Genomic DNA, 21739 nt, shown 5'->3' with positions numbered 1-21739 from the left:
GCAATATTTCATTCCTGTCTATGGCTGAGTAATATTGCATACGTGTGTGTGTGTAATATATATACATGGAAGTGTGAAATTGTTAGTCACTCAGTTGTGTCTGACTCTTTGTGACCCCATGGACTGTAGCTCACCATGCTCCTCTGTTCATGGGATTTCCCAGGCAAGGATACTGGAATGGGTTGCCATTTCCTTCTCCAGGGGATCTTCCTGACCTAGGGATTGAACTTGGGTTTCCTTTATTGCAGGAGGTTTCTTTTATATATTATTTATATACAACTCATTTGTATACATATAGTCAATTACCCATTACATATTCTCACCTCTTTTGTTGTATATCAATGATCCACATATGATCTATGCTACAGAATGTCCATGCACACTTGAAAAAAATGTATATTCTGCCACATACGAATGGAATATTCTAAATATATCTATTAACTATTATTTTGCTTCATTCTATAAACACAAGTCCAAGGTAGATGGCACAACCACAGAAAAGAAGGTGTCCCACTGATGAGTTTTCTCAAGGCTCCCTTCATGTCCCTGTTTCTCAGGCTGTAGATAAAAGGGTTCATCATCTGAGAAACCACGATGTACATAACTGAAGCCACTGCAGTCTTCCTGGATGAGCCAGTCAGTATAGAACTTATATAAACCCCAAAACCTGTCCCATAGAATAAGGAAACAACTGACAAGTGAGACCCACAGGTGGAAAAAGCTTTCAGCTTTGCACCCGCTGATGGCATTCTCAAAACAGAGGAGACAATTTGAGTATAAGAGAAAATGATGCCAGAGAGAGGAAGGACACCAAATATGCTACCCACCAAATATAACAAAAGGTCATTGATGTGAGTATCAGAACATGTTAGCTTGACAACCTGAGCAAGTTCACAGAAAAAGTGAGGGATTTCCAGGTTCTTACAAAAGGACAGCCGCAATGCTGTCAGACTGAGGAGCAGAGCATTCAGAATGCTTAGCAACAGTGAGAATATAATCAGCAGGGCGCAGGTTTGCGGGTTCATGATAATTGAGTATCTTAAGGGGTGACAAATGGCCACATAACGGTCATAAGCCATGACAGTAAGGAGAAAATTTTCCAGAAAGGCAAAAACCATGACGAAGCACATCTGGGTGAGGCAGCCTGAATATGTGATGCTCTGATTTTGTGCTTGGATGTTGACCAGCATTTTGGGAATCGTGGTTGTGCTCATGCAGATGTCAGTAAAGGACAGGTTGGAGAGGAAGAAGTACATGGGGGTGTGGATGTGGGGATCACAGCTGACAGCGAGGATGATGAGCAGGTTTCCCAGGAGAGTGATCAGGTACATGGACAGGAACAGGAAGAAAATGTGGAGCTGTAGTTCTGGCTCATCTGTCAATCCCAGGAGATAAAAATTGGAAACATCTGTTTGATTTCTGGTTTCCATATTGTTGATGAATCTGAAGGAAAAATGGAGTGAAAATAAAATAAAATGAAGGATCCCCAGGTGAGCAGCAGCAGCCCTTGGGAACTGATTAGAACTGCAAATTCTTGGTACCACTGTAGATTTACTGCTGATAAACTGTAGGGACAAGGGCCAGAAATTCAAGTTTCAACAAACCCACCAGATGAATTTGATATATGGTAAAGTTTGAAAAAAACAGTGCTTAAGTATTGAATATAAAGAAATAAAATTCTATGTATATTGTAAACCCAAGAAAGCATTGAAGTATTTCCCTTTGCTAATTTTCCCCTCCATCATCACATTTCACAGTTTGTTTGCATTTATTTTTACTGATCACCAACACATTTTCACACCTTGTGCCAAGTGCTGAGACTGAAATAAAGAATAAAGCTCAATTCCAGAAAAATAAATGACCCAATCAAAAAATGGGCCAAAGAACTAAATAGATATTTCTCCAAAGAAGACATACAGATGGCTAACAAACACATGAAAAGATACTCAACATCACTCATTATCAGAGAAATGCAAATCAAGACCACAATGAACTACCACTTCACACCAGTCAGAATGGCTGAGATCCAAAAGTCTACAAGCAATAAATTCTGGAGATGGTGTGGAGAAAAGGGAACCCTCTTACACTGTTGGTGGGAATGCAAACTAGTACAACCACTATGGAGAACAGTATGGAGATTCCTTAAAAGACTGGAAATAGAACTGCATTATGACCCAGCAATTCCACTGCTGGGCATACACACCGAGGAAACCAGAATTGAAAGAGACACGTATACCCCAATGTTCATCATAGCACTGTTTACAATAGCCAGGACATGGAAGCAACCTAGATGTCCATCAGCAGATGAATGGATAAGAAAGCTGTGGTACATATACACAATGGAGTATTACTCAGCCATTAAAAAGAATACATTTGAATCAGTTCTGATGAGATGGATGAAACTGGAGCCAATTATACAGAATAAAGCAAGCCAGAAAGTAAAACACCAATACAGCATACTAATACATATATATGGAATTTAGAAAGATGGTATGATAACCCTGTATGCAAGACAGCAAAAGAGACACAGGTATATCGAACAGTCTTTTGGACTCTGTGGGAGAGGGAGAGGGTGGGACGATTTGGGAGAATGGCATTGAAACATGTATAATATCATATAAGAAACAAATTGCCAGTCTAGGTTCAATGCAGGACACAGGATTCTTGGGGCTGGTGCACTGGGATGACCCAGAGAGATGGTATGGGGAGGGAGGTGGGAGGAGGGTTCAGGATTGGGAACTCATGTACACCCGTGGCAGATTCATGTTGATGTATGGCAAAATCAATACAGTATTGTAAAATAAAGTAAATTAAAAAAAAGAATAAAATGTGACATTTCCTTCAGAATTATTTCTTACCTCAAACAAGCAGAAAGATGGGAATGCATATATTTGATCTGTCTTGTGGAGTGTGGTGCCCCAAACTTGACATACCTCAAAATGACTTGAGGGGCTTATCAGATTATAGACGAGTTATCAGATCTAAGTTACATTTATCATATCTAAGTTATAATATATCTTTATTCATCCATGCGAACACTTAGGTAAGGTGAGGTTATATCAAGGTCATGAAATACACAATGGATAGAAAATATTAAGTTTGAGCTCAGATCCTCTCACCACTGAGTTGACTCTGGATAGTACAGAATTAGCATTCCCAAACCAACACTCAGATTTTATAATTTCCCTTTAACAGTTTAATATTTTCATCTTGAAAACATGCCAGATCTTTTCTCCTGCCTACAACATATGTTCGTCTCTACCCATGAAGTATTGTGTAGCAGGTCACGGCATCTATAAAGGTATATGCTCTGCACTGAGCAAAGACTAGAAGAGACATATATCCTCACCCATAACAATATTTTACTTGACCTTTTCATAAAACCAGCTCTTTATTTTTGGTAGTTTATAAAGGTCAAAACTAAGATTCATTTACAATAGTAACAAAATGGAATACTTTTAGAAAAGATGTTGATTATGTTTGAGTTTGATGTTTTACTGTATCAATTTTCACTTTAAAAAAGAAAATGTCATGTAGATTCCTTCATGATATGCAACTCATCTGCATTAACAATTAATTCTAATAGAAGCTGGACAAATATTACATTCTGTTTCATCCTAGGGGTATTTCTTCCCCTAAGATGATAGGTGAGATATCATAAAGAAAAAAAACACCTAGATGAGAGAGAATTATATTCATAAGCTTCAAAAAATAGATTAAAATAGCAAAAATTTGGGCTTCCCAGTTGGCTCAGTGGTTAAGAATCTTCCTGCCAAAGCAGGAGCTATAGGAGACACAGGTTTGATCTCTGGATTGGGAAGATCTCTTGGAAGAGGAAATGGCAACCCACTCCAATATTCTTGCCTGAGAAATCCCATGGACAGAGGAGCCTGGTGGGCTACAGTGCATAGGGTCACAAAGAGTCAGACACAACTGAAGAGACTGAGCATGCCTGCTGAACAACAATTTTTGGTCCTTAGAAGACAGGAAACTACAAGATAAGACAGATATGTGACACTGCAAAAATATTCAGGCATTGAGACTTCCCTAGTGATCTACCTCCTAATGTAGGGGAGGTGGGTTCCATCCCTGGTCTTGGAACTAAGATACATCATGCCATGTGGCAACTAAGCCTGTGCACCATAACTCCTGAGCCCACCTCCTCTAGAGCCTCCTGTTGCAACAAGCAAAGCTTGTGCACCACAGGGAGAAGCCCACATGCCACAACTAGCAACAAAGAGTCCAGCACTGCAGCAAAGACCCAGTGCAGGCAAAATAAAAATTGTATAGCTGAGCACCAAAGAACTGATGCCTTCAAACTGTGGTGCTGGAGAAGACTCTTGAGAGTCCCCTGGACAGCAGGGAGATCAAAGAAGTGAGTCCTAAAGACAATCAGCCCTGAATATTCATTGGAAGCTCTGATGCTGAAGCTGAAGCTCCAATACTTTGGTCATCTGATGGAGTCAACTGGCTGGAAAAGACCCTGCTGCTGGGAAAGATTGATGACAAAAGGAGAGGAGGGTGGAAGAGGATGAGATGGTCAGATAGCATCACTGACTCAATAGACATGAGCAAATTCCAGGAGATGGTGAAAGACAGGGAAGCCTGGAGTGCTGCAGTCCATGGGGTCACAAAGAGTTGGATACAACTGAGTGACTGAACAACAACATATATATTCAGGCATCCTACAGGACTATAAAACAATAAAACAATAGTCCTCCGCAGCTGGGGGAGACAGATGTGGCTGTGCCAGTCCTTATTAGCTGATACATTATTTAGACTCAAATACTATGAACTTAATCCAGGACCAGCACTTTCTCTGAGAATTCAAAAATTGTTCAACTGTGTAAGAAACTTCAATGTACTCATCTGTTTAATGGGAGCTATTATAAAACATTATGGAATATTGAAATGATGAGAAATGAATAAAGAGCCATCAGCATAGTACTCAGCATATGAGACCCTTGTACTCACCTATCCTATTTTAAAATTTTCTTCATGAACAAAGGCACCTGGCTCATTACACTCCTCAGAAGGAAGCAGTGATCAGATTGAAAAAATACAATAGAAAGGGGGAATGAATATGCTTCCATGGCAACTGAAACTTTCAGAAATGTGTTATGAGCTTAAACTCCAGTTAGAAATCATTATCACATAGAAAAGATATGAAGGAAACATTGATGATATCTACGTTCATTGGCCATGGACACATGATGGAATAGATAGAAATTAAAATGAAATAAATGATAAATCAGATACACATATCAGTACCAGTTATGAAAATGGTAAGATAAATTTTTTGAATGACAAAGTCTACAACACTAGAAAATTTAAAATATATATCAAACACTTATAAGTAATAATCCACAACAAATATAAACCTGGAGGATTATTCAAGCAAAGAAATACAGAAATAAGTACAAGCAGCATTCCCATCTTTGAAAAGTATCAGATTCCCACACATCACAGTCCTCATTCTAGGTGTTTCATTGCAATAAATAACACAGATGTATATGGAGTCCCCACATCATGCTTGGCAAATCTTGATGCTTTTTCTTCCTCAAGAGAACCACTAAATGAATTACATATACATTATTCTTTAACAATTTTTACTATAAGCAAGGGTTATTGTTTTGTGGACAATTGCATTGTACTGCATTTTGAAGTTTTATATAGTTAGGACCACATAGTATATGTCATTTACAATTGGCATTCTTGTGTAATTTTTCTTCTCTTTATTGTTGATATTTTTAATCCCTCTTCATTCATTTTAATTACCAGAGAGTATTCCAGTAAACTGTTGTGTGTGTGCTCAGTCATGCAATCGTGGCCAACTCTTTGAAACCCTATGGACTGTAGCCCATCAGGCTCCTGTGTCCGTGGAATTTTTCAGGCAAGAATATTGGAGTGGGTTGCCATTTCCTCCTCCAGGGGATCTTCTTGGCCCAAGGATCGAACCCACGTCTGTGTCTCCTACATTGGCAGGCAGATTCTTTTACCAATGAGCCACCTGGGAAACCCCACTATACTGTTGTGCTTAGTCAATCAGTTGTGTCTGACTCTTTGTAACCCCATGGACTGTAGCCCACCAGGCTCCTCTATCCATGGGGTTCTCCAAGCAAGAATACTGGAGTGGGTTGCCATGCCCTCCTCCAGGGGATCTTCCCAACCAGGGATCAAAACCAAGTCTCCCACATTGCAGGCAGATTTCAACGCTATATTATTACATCATACTTTATTTCTCTGTTTCCTAACTCATAGGTGTTATGGTTAATGCATTTTTCTTACATATGTTTGTGAACACATGCACAATATAAAACAATGCAAGGGGGAAAACTATCACATTCAAGATGATTTTGACTCTCAGGAGGAGGGAATAAGATCTAGAGGGGATACAAAACAGATGCCTTTTGTATGTCTATAATTTTCTTACATTATTTTTAAGACCTGAAGTTGGGAACAGAATGTCACCATTTTAAAGTTTCAAAAGAGTTTAAGGATTGTTATATATTTTTTAAAGGTATTATACTATCTTTGCTGTTCATGTATTAAATTCTTAGAAATTTTATAGATACAAGTTTGCTAGGAGGACAGTCAGCTAAGGCTCCATGTGTCTCTACTTACCCCTTGTGTCTTTGCAGCCCAAGTTCAGCAATAATGCAAATGAACTTCTGTGCAGTGGTATTTGAAGAACCAGAAAGGGAAATAAAGGAAAAACTGACCAAATCTCTTCCCCACGACCACCACGGTATTCATGCAAATGTCAGAAAGTTTTATGAGGCATCAGGTTTGAGAAAGGGCATATTTCTGCTTAGGAGAAGAAAGAGTAGATAAGGAGTTCTTCCATTTTTACAGGAAAAAGAAGACCAGCAAATTGAGAACTGGGTGAACATTGGTACAAACTTGTCAACAAAAAGACAGGTTGTCTGGAATCTCATAGGGCAATTTATTCTGATCATTACATGCTTGAACTCTGCTCATAATGTCCTTTAGATAAATTTTTAGTAAACACCTTTTCCTGTTACCAAAAAAAAAAAAAAAATCCCCAAATCATTAACTAAGGGACTTTACCTAACTGGCATCAGTGTGTAATGATGCTTGACATGACATGATGCTTGGATATTGGAGACAGATCTGTCCTCAGGAAGGGAAGACAGAGCATGTGAGACCATGGACTCCTGGTCAAGAAGGATCACCTCCAAAAGCTGGCTCAGGTGTGCCTTTCCTAGGAAGGCAAGGGCTGTTTCATATCACAGGCTGACGGCTAACCATAGCTATACCCCTGGGGATCAATAACCAAAGTTCCTCATTAAACAAATATTTTTGGTGCCATTCTGATCCCTGGATTGTGCAAATCCTTAAAGACCACAGCAGTGCAAGAGAGAATTTCATGATGGATCTTCTTAGACCAACTGTATACCATGTATTCTATCCACCCATTCATATACACCTGCATTTCACATATAAACATTCTTTTTCTAATTAATTCTAGGCTTCCTTCCTATTGTTTGTGTGTGTGGGGGGCAAAGAATTTTGTTTATTTATTTTTTCATGGAAAGGCACTATATTTTAAATATAGCAATGTCTATCTGTCAATCCCAAACTCCCGATCTATTCTTTATTAATGTTACATACAAAGGCATCTCTATTTAATTTATAAAATCAGAAAGCCTGATTCCAATTTTAAGTGTAGAAACCTATTTTACATATTGGCCAAATAATATATTTATAAAGATAGTTAAGATATCAGAGATCAAATTGCCAACATTTGGCGGATCATAGAGAAAGCAAGGGAATTTCAGAAAAACATCTACTCTGCTTTACTATAGCCTTTGACTGTGCGTATCATAACAAACTGTGAAGAGCTCTTAAAGAGATGGGAATACCAGACCATCTTATCTGTCTCCTAAGAAACCTGTATGCAGGTCAAGAAGCAACAGTTAGAACCCTGTATGGAACAACTGATTGGTTCAAGATTGAGAAAGGAGTAAGACAGGGCTAACTCCTGTCACCCTGTTTGTTTAACCTATACACTGAGCACATCATGAGAAATGCCAGGTTGGATGAGTTACAAGCTGGAATCAAGATATGCAGATGCATATAGGTTATGCATATTTCTGTAAGTATAGTTATGTTGAAATAAAGTTTTAAAACATTAAAAAAAAGATATGCAGATGATACCACTCTAATGGCAGAAAGTGAAGAGGAACTAAAGAGTCTCTTGATGAAGGTGAAGGAGGAGGATGAAAGAGCTGGTTTAAAGCTAAATATTAAAAATCTAAGATCATGGCATCCAGCTGCATTACTTCATGGCAAAGAAAAGAGGAAAAGGTGGAAGTAGTGACATTTCATCTTCCTGGGCTCTAAAATCACTGCAGATGGTGGCTGCAGCCATGAAATCAGAAGACGATTGCATTTTGGCAGGAAAGCTATGACAAATCTAGACAGTGTGTTGAAAAGTAGAGACATTACTCTGCTGACAAAGGTCTGTATAATCAAGGCTACTATCTTCCCAATGACCACATGCAGTTGTAAGAGCTGGATGGTAAAGAAAGCATAAGGCCAAAGAATTGACGCCTTCAAACTGTGGTGCTGGAGAAGACTCCTGAAAGTCTCTTGGACAGCAAGGAGATCAAACTAGTCAGTCTTAAGAAAAATCAACTCTGAATACTCATTAGAAGAACTGATGTTGGAGATGAAGCTCCAGTATTTCGGTCCTCTGATGCGAACAGCTGAGTCATTAGAAAAGTCCCTGATGCTGGGAAAGATTGAGGGCAGAAGGAGAAGAGGTCATCAGAGGATGAGATAGCTAGATGGCATCACTGATGAAATGGACGTGAACTTTGGCAAACTTTAGGAGATGGTGAGGGACAGGGCGGCCTGGTGTGCTGCAGTCCATGGGGTCAAAAAGAGTCAGACATGACTGGGTGACTGAACAACAACAACAAGATGTTGTAACATTCAAACAATTAGAGATATTTCATCTTTAGATACACTGATGTTTTCTTAAGTTTTGTTGTCTGTATTTTACCCAGCAAAATCTGATCTATTCTCAATGATGCATTGTGACTGTGATCAATATATACAGATTTCATAATCTCCTTTTAGACTTTAATAACCAATCTTTCCAATTTTCACATAATAGATTCAATGTATTTTCCTTTAATTGAATAGTAGTTCTTCATTTTCAATTGTATTGTGATCAAAAACAAGTCACCGAAAGGCACTAATGTGCAGTTTTGTCTATTAGCTCACATGAGATTTCATCCATTACTTAAGTTGTGAATGGTGCTCCATTCAAAATTCACTTAAAAACATTTTACTTTAAAAACTTCAGTATTTTCCTTTGTTAATTAATTTATATTCATTCTAACTCTTTCTTTTTTCACTAAGCGCGGCCGAGAGCAGCTACCCCATGTCCAAAGTCAGGGGCAGCAGCCTAGAGTGCCAGGCTGCGCGCAAGAACGGCGGAGAGGAGCTACCCTGCATCTGAGGTCAGGGGTGGCAGCCAAGAGGAGCTACCCTGAGTCCGAGGTCAGTGGCAGCCGGGAGGAATTACCCCGCATCCGAGGTCAGGGCCGGCGGCCAGGAGGAGACACCCCGCGTCCAAGGTCAGTGGCGGCCGGGAGAAGCCACCTTGCACCCAGGCCAGGGTCGGTGACCCTGAGGAGCCACCCCGAGCCCGACGCCAGGGCCGGCAGCCAGGAGGAGCAACCCGCGGAGCGGTGGCTGCGCAGGCACAGGAGGGCCTAGAGGAGCTATCCCACTTTGAAGGTCAGGAACGGTGGCAGTGAGGAGATACTCCTCATCCAAGGTAAGGAGCAGCGGCTGTGCTCTGCTGGAGCAGCCGTGAAGAGATACCCCATGCTCAAGGTAAGAGAAACCCAAGTAGGATGGTAGGTGTTACAAGAGGGCATCAGAGGGCAGACACACTGAAACCATACTCACAGAAAACTAGTCAATCTAATCACACTAGGCCTACAACCTTGTCTAACTCAATGAAACAAAGCCATGCCTGCAGGGCAACCCAAGATGGGCGGGTCATGGTGGAGAGGTCTGACAGAATGTGGTCCACAGGAGAAGGGAATGGCAAACCACTTCAGTATTCTTGCCTTGAGAACCCCATGAACAGTATGAAAAGGCAAAATGATAGAATACCAAAAGAGGAACACCCCAGGTCATTAGGTGCCCAATATGCTACTGGAGGTCAGTGGAGAAATAACGCCAGAAAGAATGAAGAGATGAAGCCAAAGCAAAAACAATACCCAGCTGTGGATGTGACTGGTGATAGAAGCAAGATCCAATGCTGTAAAGAGCAATATTGCATAGGAACCTGAAATGTCAGGTCCATGAATCAAGGCAAATTGGAAGTGGTCAAACAAGGGATGGCAAGGGTGAATGTCGATATTCTAGGAATCAGTGAACTAAAATGGACTGGAATGGATGAATTAAACTCAGATGACCATTATATCTACTACTGCGGGCACGAATCCCTCAGAAGAAATGGAGTAGCCATCATGGTCAACAAAACAGTCTGAAATGCAGTACTTGGATGCAATCTCAAAAACGACAGAATGATCTCTGTTCGTCTCCAAGGCAAACCATTCAATATCAGAGTTATCCAAGACTATGCCCCAAGCAGTAACGCTGAAGAAGCTGAAGTTGAATGGTTCTATGAAGACCTACAAGACCTTTTAGAACTAACACTCAAAAAAGATGTCCTTTTCATTACAGGGGACTGGAATGCAAAAGTAGGAAGTCAAGAAACACCTGGAGTAACAGGCAAATTTGGCCTTGGAATGCGGAATGAAGCAGGGCAAAGACTAATAGAGTTTTGCCAAGAAAATGCACTGGTCATAGCAAACACCCTCTTCCAACAACACAAGAGAAGACTCTACACATGGACATCACCAGATAGTCAACACCGAAATCAGATTGATTATATTCTTTGTAGCCAAAGATGGAGAAGCTCTATCAACGAAAACAAGACCGGGAGCTGACTGTGGCTCAGATCATGAACTCCTTATTACCAAATTCAGACTCAAATTGAAGAAAGTAGGGAAAACTGCTAGACCATTCAGGTATGACCTAAATCAAATCCCTTAGGATTATACAGTGGAAATGAGAAATAGATTTAAGGGCCTAGATCTGATAGATAGAGTGCCTGATGAACTATGGAATGAGGATCATGACATTGTACAGGAGACAGAGATCAAGACCATCCCCATGGAAAAGAAATGCAAAAAAGCAAAATGGCTGTCTGGGGAGGCCTTACAAATAGCTGTGAAAAGAAGAGAGGCGAAAAGCAAAGGAGAAAAGGAAAGATATCAGCATCTGAATGTAGAATTCCAAAGAATAGCAAGAAAAGATAAGAAAGCCTTCTTCAACGATCAATGCAAAGAAATAGAGGGAAACAACAGAATGGGAAAGACTAGAGATCTCTTCAAGACAATTAGAGATACCAAGGGAATATTTCATGCAAAGATGGGCCCAATAAAGGACAGAAATGGTATGGACCTAACAGAAGCAGAAGATATGAAGAAGAGGTGGCAAGAATACACAGAACTGTACGAAAAAGATCTTCATGACCCAGATAATCATGATGATGTGATCACTCACCTAGAGCCAGACTTCTTGGAATGTGAAGTCAAGTGGGCCTTAGAAAGCATCACTATGAACAAAGCTAGTGGAGGTGATGAAATTCAGTTGAGCTGTTTCAAATCCTGAAAGCTGATGCTGTGAAAGTGCTGCACTCAATATGCCAGCAAATTTGGAAAACTCAGCAGTGGCCACAGGACTGGAAAAGGTCAGTTTTCATTCCAATTCCAAAGAAAGGCAATGCCAAAGCATGCTCAAACTACTGCACAAGTGCACTCATCTCACATGCTAGTAAAGTAATGCTCAAAATTCTCCAAGCCAGGCTTCAGCAACACATGAACCATGGACTTCCTGATGTTCAAGCTGGTTTTAGAAAAGGCAGAGGAACCAGAGATCAAATTGCCAACATCTGCTGGATCATTGAAAAAGCAAGAGAGTTCCAGGAAAACATCTATTTCTGCTTTCTTGACTATGCCAAAGACTTTGACTGTGTGGATCACAGTAAACTGGAAAATTCTGAGAGAGACGGGAATACCAGACCACCTGACCTGCCTCTTGAGAAATCTGTATGCAGGTCAGGAAGCAACAGTTAGAACTGGACGTGGAACAACAGACTGGTTCCAAATAGGAAAAGGAGTACATCAAGGCTGTATATTATCACCCTGCTTATTTAACTTCTATGCAGAGTATATCATGAGAAATGCTGGGCTGGAAGAAACACAAGCTGGAATCAAGATTGCTGAAGAATGATGAATAACCTCAGATATGCAGATGACACCACCCTTATGGCAGAAAGTGAAGAGGAGCTAAAAAGCCTCTTGATGAGAGTGAAAGAGGAGAGTGAAAAAGTTGGCTTAAAGCTCAACATTCAGAAAACGAAGATCATGGCATCCGGTCCCATCACTTCATGGCAAATAGTTGGGGAAACAGTGGAAACAGTGTCAGACTTTATTTCCTTGAGCTCCAAAATCACTGCAGATGGTGATTGCAGCCATGAAATTAAAAGATGCTTACTCCTTGGAAGAAAAGTTATGACCAACCTAGATAGTATATTCAAAGGCAGAGACATTAGTTTGCTGACTAAGGTCCATCTAGTCAAGGCTATGGTTTTTCCTGTGGTCATGTATGGATGTGAGAGTTGGACTGTGAAAAAGCCTGAGCACCGAAGAATTGATGCTTTTGAAATGTGGTGTTGGAGAAGACTCTTGAGAGTCCCTTGGACTGCAACGAGATCCAACCAGTCCATTCTGACAGAGATCAGCCCTGGGATTTCTTGGAAGGAATGATGCTTAAGCTGAAACTCCAGTACTTTGGCCACCTCATGCAAAGAGTTGACTCATTGGAAAAGACTGTGATGCTGGGAGGGATTGAGAGCAGGAGGAGAAGGGGATGACTGAGGATGAGATGGCTGGATGGCATCATGGACTCGATGGATGTGAGACTGAGTGAACTCTGGGAGATGGTGATGGACAGCGAGGCCTGGCGTGCTGCAGTTCATGGAGTTGCAAATAGTTGGACACGACTGAGTGACTGAACTGAAATCTTTCTATATGAATTTACTTTTTTTGTTTGTTTTGTTTTCTGGTTCTTAATTTTTTTAAATATAATTTTATACCTGTGGCAGATTCATGTCGATGTATGGCAAAACCAATACAATATTGTAAAGTAATTAACCTCCAATTACAGGATGCTTGGGGCTGGTGCACAGGGATGATCCAGAGAGATGATATGGGGTGGGGGGTGGGAGTTGGGAGGGGGTCTCAGGATTGGGAACTCATGTACACCCATGGCTGATTCATGCCAATGTATGGCAAAACCAATACAGTATTGTAAAGCAAAATAAAGTTAAAATAAAAATAAAATAATAATAATATAAATTAAAAAATAAAATAAAATAAATGAATGTACTTTTAAATTTAAATTTTATATTTTAGAAGTTTTTTTAGAGTATAGTCGATTTACAAAGTTGTGTCAGTTGTAGGCATACAGCTGCTACTGCTGAGTTGCTTCAGTTGTGTTTGACTCTGTGTGACCCCATAGATGGCAGCCCACTAGGCTGCTCTGTACAGCCAAGTGATTCAATTATATCAGAGCATTGAATTCAGAAGGTTGGATATGGCACTCAAAAATGTGCCCTTCTAGGGCTTCCCTGGTGGCCCAGTGGTAAAGAATACACCTGCCAGTGCAGGAGACACAGGTTTGACCCCTGATCCAGGAAGATTCCACATGCTGCGGAACAACTAAGCCCACACACTACAACTACTGAGCCTGTGGTATACAGCTTGGAAGCCACAACAATTGAACACAAGTGCTGCGACTACTGAAGCCTGTACGCCATAGAGCCTGTGCTCTGCAGCCACAGAAGCCACTGCAATGAGAAGCCTGAGCACCGCAACTAGAGAGTAGCCCCTGTTCACTGCAATCAGAGAAAAGCCGACACACATCAGCAAAGACCCAGCACAGCCAAAAATAAACAAATAATTTTAAAAAAATGTGCCTGATAAAAATATTCCCAAATGTTGATGTTGCTACTGTGATGGTCACACACGAGGACCACTCTTCTAAAGCATTGACCACTATGGAGCATGGATAATTAACTTGATCCACTGGTTTGTACATACCCAGTACACTTCCTGAGCAGATGGTGACCCAGATCATCATAGCTCTGCTGGGAGTTCAAATCCATGAGTGAATTAAGCCTCTTCATTGTTAATGGATCCTTAAAGATCTGTTCTTCTAACTTTTATTTTCATTTCTGTGTCCTGCCATTTGAGTTCTTATCACAAAATCTGTGTTCTAAATTTTCTGGTTAACAGTAAAATTATTAGAAATCATAATACTGAAATGGGCTTCCCTGGTAGCTCAGCTGGTAAAGAATCTGTCTGCAATGCAGGAGACTCTGGTTCAATTCCTGGGTTGGGAAGATACACTGGTGAAGGGATAGGCTACCCAATCAGCATTCTTGGGTTTCCCTTGTGGCTCAGCTGGTAAAGAATTCGCCTGCAGTGCAGGAGACCTGGGTTCAATCCCTGGATTCGATCCCTGGGTTGGGAAGATCCCCTGGAGAAGGGAAAGTCTACCGACTCCAGTATTCTGGCCTGGAGAATTCCATGGACTATCCATGGGGTCACAAAGAATCAGACATGACTGAGTGACTTTCAATTCACTTTTACTTTCATAATACTGAAATAATCATTATTATATTCTACCACCACCACTAATAACAAAGTTTTGGCTATTGTTAGGCAGCCATCTCAGCATCTACTTATGTTAGCTAATTTCATTCTTTCCATACACCTATAAGTTGGGTGCTTTTCTCATACCCCACTTTACCATAATTTCACTTAAGTATAAGGTAAGTTTAAGTTCTACATACATGGATTCATGGTGCTTTTGTAAGAGGTAGTGAAGGGATTTGAACTCAGGCTTCCAGACTTTAGAATTGACCTCAGAGCAGGAAAGGATTATGTGACTTGAAGAGTCGGTCAGATTCCATCACTTACCTTTTGAAAACTTCCAATTGAATAAAGTCCCAAATAGTTTTTCTGATCTTCAAGATCTCATTTCTGACCACAAAGACGTTGAGTTATTGAGCTGAAAGCATCCAGCAGGATTCACACTCAGAACCTGAGGTCAAGATTAGAATATGTTACCTGCAACTCCCAGCTGTTATGACTGTGGTCATAATATATGTGAGATAAACCACATGACTTTGTTAATGAGACTATCTTTCCCCCCAATTACTTGAAGATAAAAATATTTTTCTCATAATGTGAAAAAGTAGCACTTTTTTTCTTTTCTTTTTTTATATAAATTTATTTATTTTAATTGGAGGTTAATTTTTTAATATAAATTTATTTATTTTTACTTTACAATATTGTATTGGTTTTGCCATACATCAACATGAATCCACCACAAACACAGCAATTGGAGAAGGAGCAAAATGCATAGGGTTTTGGGGGGAAGCTGAAGGAAAAAAAGCAATAATTTGTTAGTTTCTAATTTCTTAAAATGAGAAAAACTCAATCTGCCAACACAAACATCCAGAAAGGCTGAGCTTTGCTTTTTCTTTTCCATTATTGTTTTTTAAGGGGTATTGAATATAGTTCCCTGTGCTACACAGTAGGGCCTTGTTTATTCATTCTATTTAATATATACACTAGTTTGCATCTGCTGATTCAAAATTCCCAATCCATCCCGCCTCACCCTCCATCACCAGGATTCAGATTTGATCTTGCCAGCCCTCTCTTGACATCTCACCACCTTGCACTGATAGAAGTCAGTTGTCCTGTTGTCAGAAGCCCATTTGATAAGAAACTAAGGGAGTCCTCTGGCCCACAAAGGACTCAGTCTTACCAATAGCTATGTATGTGAGCTGGCATTCAGATACTCTTCCAGGCAAGATTTGACAAGACTATATAGCCCAGGCCCACATTTTGAATGTAGACTCTCTAAGATGCCTAGAAGTATTTAAGCAAAATAACAGAATGCATCACAGTAAACAGTGTGCAATATAACAGCATACATCAATTGAGCAGAAAAAGTAGAGCTAAATTTTAAACTAACTGAATTGAAATATTTTAAATTCCAACAGAATTAGAACTAGAATTGGAACTGTCACTCAGAATAGCAAGAACCATAAATTTCCAAGGCATAAATTCCAAAACCCCAAACAGGACTATTAAAAAAAAAAACCAACAGTAGCAAGCTCTCAGAGATATAAATCTTAATTAAGGAAATAGAAATACTATCAGAATTTTGGTATGGAAGACATGCATATGTGCGGGTGAAGTTGCTGGAATAGTGTCCAACTCTTTGTGACCCCCATGGACTGTAGCCTGCCAGGCTCCTCTGTCGATGGCATTCTCTAGGCAAGAATACTGGAGTGTGTTGCTCTGCCCTCCTCCAGGGGATCTTCCCAACCTAGGATTGAACCCACGTCTCTTGCATTTCTTGCATTGGCAGGCTGGTTCTTTACCACTAGCACTGCTTGGGAAGCCCATGGGAGGCATAAATCTCTCTAAATCATATGACTAATCAAAGATTTACAGATATAAAATCACATATTGCTTTCTCTCATTGAAGAAATAAGTGCGTGAATTTTATGGTGAAATAAACAACTTGGAACTCAAAGGTAAAAAGTAGAGGTCAACCTCTTCTTGGGAGTAGGAAGGGTCTAGGTCCTTCTGTATACATTCACTTTTCTCCTTTTCTTCTTCCATGAAGTTAGCAGATCCTCAGAGACTGAGGCCATGGGCCAATTTGGCTAATTATCTTCTAGATGCATGGAGGTCTCCAGGCTGCATCACTGTAAATAATTGACCTGTGCTTCCCAGCCCTTCAGTTAGTCAGCTCCAGTCCAATGGGTTCTATATCTGTGTGTCTCATTCGCCTATAGATGTTGTCTGCACCAGGAAGCACATACCTGAGGCTGTCTTCCTGCATGTTCTGAGGAAGAACTCTCAGCCCTTATCCAACATCAGGTAGGGGAGATGGAAGACATCTGCATCTCTTAGTCCTGCCCCAGCAGAGACACAGCACAGCCCAATGAGTGCCAAGTGCAGTGAGAGACACCGAATGCAGGAAGGATTGGGGGAGCCTTGTTTTCTCATCATCAAAGCAAAGGACAGATAGGATAGCCAGTAGAAGGACACCAAAATGGATAGATAAGCTCAGAAGACTATGAAGTTGATGTTGTTGTTACTGGTGGGGATGCTAGAACTTTTATTTAATTGTCTATTTTCCTCCCATAATTATTCTATCTTCCATAGGCACCTTTTTTTAAAACTTGAGCAGGTAATAGTTTTCTCTGAAGTACCCTCTGGGCTTCCCCAGTGGCTCAGTGGTAAGGAATCTGCCTGCAAATCAGGAGCCTCAGGAGACCCAAGTTCGATCCCTCGGTCAGGAAGATCCCCTGGAGGAGGGCATGGCAATCCACTCCAGTATTCTTACAAGCAGAATTCCATGGACAGAGGAGCCTGGTGGGCTGCAGTTCACGAGGTGGCAAAGAGCTGGACATGACTGAAGCAACTTAGCACAGCCCAGCAAAGTGTCCTTCAAGTGCTTCAAATGATCACAAAGGTGATAGTGATGAAAATTGTGATAATAACCACAATATCACAAAGCCTTATGTAGGAATTCATGTGCCAGGCTCTGAACTAATGTTTTTATGTAACTTGTTTTCTTTTACCTACATTATTACCCCCCAAAAGAGAGCAACAAGCTTTATTATCATTTTACACTTGAGGATAGGAGCACATCTTAGGATAGATATTTAATGTAATTTCAATCTTGCCCTGTGGTAGAGAGGCGGTAAAGTCCAATTTGAATACAGACAGTGAAATTCCATTTTGTTTGTTATTATTCAGTCGCTAAGTCATATTGAACTCTTTGAGATCCCAAGGACTGTAGCCCATCAGGTTGCTCTGTTCATGGGGTTTTTCCTGCTAAGAATACTGGAGTGGGTTGCCATTTTCTCCTCCAGAGGATCTTCCCAACCCAGGGATTGAATCTCATTGCAGGCGGATTCCTTACCACTGAGCTACCAATGAAGCCCAAAACTCCACTTACAAGACCCTTAAACAGATTTCTCTCCTGCCAACCCAAACTACATTCAGGGAGCTGAATTTAAAAGAAACACAAACTCTCTGTAAGAAAGAATTTATACCTAAGGCTGATTCATGTTGAGGTTTGACAGAAAACAGCAAAATTCTGTAAAGCAATTATCCTTCAATAAAAAATAAATTAATTAAGTGAGAAAAGAAAAAAAGAATTGGCTTGAAAAGCTCTTAAACTGGGATGAGAAGCCCACTTAATGTTGAGAACTTATTTGGTCTTAAAATTTTTGATGGTTCATAAGAGGTTGGATCTGATGAGAAATCAACCCTTCACAAACCTTTAGGATTAAAGATATATCATAGTTAAGAAGTGTTACCTAGCTACTACAAACAAAAAAACAGCAAACAGCAATCTCAATTTCAGAACTTTCTCTGAGACTATTATAGTACTGATAGAAAAATATTCTGTAATAAGAAAAGCAAGTTCAGGGTCTTAATTAGAGTTTATTAATTAATCATTGGTGCATAAAATATGAATGCTATCTTCAGGAACAGTGATAGTGTATGATTTTATGCTTCAAAATTTTGTAAAGCAATATCGGAAGAATCAATATAGTGAAAATGAGTATACTACCCAAAGCAATTTACAAATTCAATGCAATCCCTATCAAGCTACCAGCCACATTTTTCACAGAACTAGAACAAATAATTTCAAGATTTGTATGGAAATACAAAAAACCTCGAATAGCCAAAGCAATCTTGAGAAAGAAGAATGGAACTGGAGGAATCAACTTGCCTGACTTCAGGCTCTACTACAAAGCCACAGTCATCAAGACAGTATGGTACTGGCACAAAGACAGACATATAGATCAATGGAACAAAATAGAAAGCCCAGAGATAAATCCACACACATATGGACACCTTATCTTTGACAAAGGAGGCAAGAATATACAATGGAGTAAAGACAATCTCTTTAACAAGTGGTGCTGGGAAAACTGGTCAACCACTTGTAAAAGAATGAAACTAGATCACTTTCTAACGCCGCACACAAAAATAAACTCAAAATGGATTAAAGATCTAAATGTAAGACCAGAAACTATAAAACTCCTAGAGGAGAACATAGGCAAAACACTCTCAGACATAAATCACAGCAGGATCCTGTATGATCCACCTCCCAGAATTCTGGAAATAAAAGCAAAAATAAACAAATGGGATCTAATTAAAATTAAAAGCTTCTGCACAACAAAGGAAAATATAAGCAAGGTGAAAAGACAGCCTTCTGAATGGGAGAAAATAATAGCAAATGAAGCAACTGACAAACAACTAATCTCAAAAATATACAAGCAACTTATGCAGCTCAACTCTAGAAAAATAAACGACCCAATCAAAAAATGGGCCAAAGAACTAAATAGACATTTCTCCAAAGAAGACATACGGATGGCTAACAAACACATGAAAAGATGCTCTACATCACTCATTATTAGAGAAATGCAAATCAAAACCACAATGAGGTACCACTTCACACCAGTCAGAATGGCTGCGATCCAAAAATCTGCAAGCAATAAATGCTGGAGAGGGTGTGGAGAAAAGGGAACCCTCCTACACTGTTGGTGGGAATGCAAACTAGTACAGCCACTATGGAGAACAGTGTGGAGATTCCTTAAAAAATTGCAAATAGAACTACCTTATGACCCAGCAATCCCACTGCTGGGCATACACACCGAGGAAACCAGAATAGAAAGAGACACATGTACCCCAATGTTCATCGCAGCACTGTTTATAATAGCCAGGACATGGAAACAACCTAGATGTCCATCAGCAGATGAATGGATAAGAAAGCTGTGGTACATATACACAATGGAGTATTACTCAGCAGTTAAAAAGAATTCATTTGAATCAGTTCTGATGAGATGGATGAAACTGGAGCCGATTATACAGAGTGAAGTAAGCCAGAAAGAAAAACACCAATACAGTATACTAACACATATATATGGAATTTAGGAAGATGGCAATGACGACCCTGTATGCAAGACAGGGAAAGAAACACAGATGTGTATAACGGACTTTTGGACTCAGAGGGAGAGGGAGAGGGTGGGATGATTTGGGAGAATGACATTCTAACATGTATACTATCATTTGAATCGAATCGCCAGTCTATGTCTGACACAGGATGCAGCATGCTTGGGGCTGGTGCATGGGGATGACCCAGAAAGATGTTATGGGGAGGGAGGTGGGAGGGGGGTTCATGTTTGGGAATGCATGTAAGAATTAAAGATTTTAAAATTTAAAAAATAAAAAACAAATTTAAAAATAAAAATAAAAATAAATAAATTTTTAAAATTAAATAAATAAATATTTTTAAAAATGTATAGCCAGTAGGAATTTGCTGTATGACTCAGGGAACTCAAACTGGGGCTCTGTGACAACCTAGAGGGGTAGGAGCTGGAAGGGAGCCTCAAGAGGGAGGGGACATTATGTATACCTATGGCTCCACCATGTTGATGTATGGCATAAACCAACACAATATTATAATTATCCTTCAATTAAAAATAAATAAAGGAAAAAAAGAGATATTAAAAATGCATTTATAGAAATATGAAGTCCACTAAGAGCAAATACTTATATTTGAGTTATATGTGAAGAGACTTTGACCACAACACACACATTTGAGTGAACACATATTTCCATGGAAGATGGATGTCATAAAACCAAATAAATATGAAAAATCTCTAGAAGTTAATTTAAAAAATAGAAATGCTGGTTAGGAATTTTTAATTTTTTTATTTTTAATATAAATTTATTTATTTTAATTGGAGGTTAATTACTTTACAATATTGTATTGGTTTTGCCACACATTAGCATGAATCCGCCACAGGAATACACGTGTTCCCCATCCTGAACCCCCCTCCCTCCTCCCTCCCTGTACCATCCCTCTGGGTCATCCCAGTGCACCAGCCCCAAGCATCCAGTATCATGCATCGAACCTGGACTGGTGATTCATTTCATATATGATATTATACATGTTTCAATGCCATTCTCCCTAAAATTTATACCCCAGAGAGTGGTTTTAGCTGTTTAGGACTACATTACAAATCAAGAGAGTTTCTTGTACAGCATTTGGATAAGATACAGTATATTTGAGTGTTTTTCAGTGTCCTTTAATTAGAATGACTTTTCTAAGAGAGAAAAAACTTTTACTATAGGTTTTTCCTTCAAAATTAAGGGGACACATATTACATCATGTTCATGGATTTATTATGTCAAAAAGTCCTTACTTTTTTCTTTGGCCTCATGCCTCTAAAATAGGTAAATAAAGAAGCAAATGATATTTGGGGCCTTATTAAAGATGAGCTCACAACTGAGAAATGTTGCTAAAGTTGCTAGGCTATGTGGTCATCAAGTGTATATATATTTTATTTTTTAATTTAAATTTATTTATTTTAATTGGAGGCAAATTACTTTACAATATTGTATTGGTTTTGCCATACATCAACATGAATCCACTTAAATCCAAAGTATGGACACTTCTCTGGGTGCCTCTATATTTGTTTTGTTTACTCAATACTCTTCTTTTCATAAGGTGC

The 21739-nt window shown here is 39.7% G+C and overlaps 1 pseudogene; it reads right to left on the bottom strand.

Annotated features, from left to right (window-relative positions):
• Positions 1 to 454: 454 nt before the first annotated feature.
• LOC138441726 (olfactory receptor 7G2-like) lies at positions 455 to 1430 on the bottom strand (annotated as a pseudogene).
• Between the last annotated feature and the right edge of the window lie 20309 nt (positions 1431 to 21739).

The sequence above is a fragment of the Ovis canadensis genome, chromosome 5 (genome assembly GCF_042477335.2).
Source record: "Ovis canadensis isolate MfBH-ARS-UI-01 breed Bighorn chromosome 5, ARS-UI_OviCan_v2, whole genome shotgun sequence".
In the NCBI taxonomy this organism is placed as follows: domain Eukaryota; kingdom Metazoa; phylum Chordata; class Mammalia; order Artiodactyla; family Bovidae; genus Ovis; species Ovis canadensis.
The sequence above is the reverse complement of the archived record's forward strand: the minus strand, read 5'-3'. Positions and strand labels throughout refer to the sequence as shown.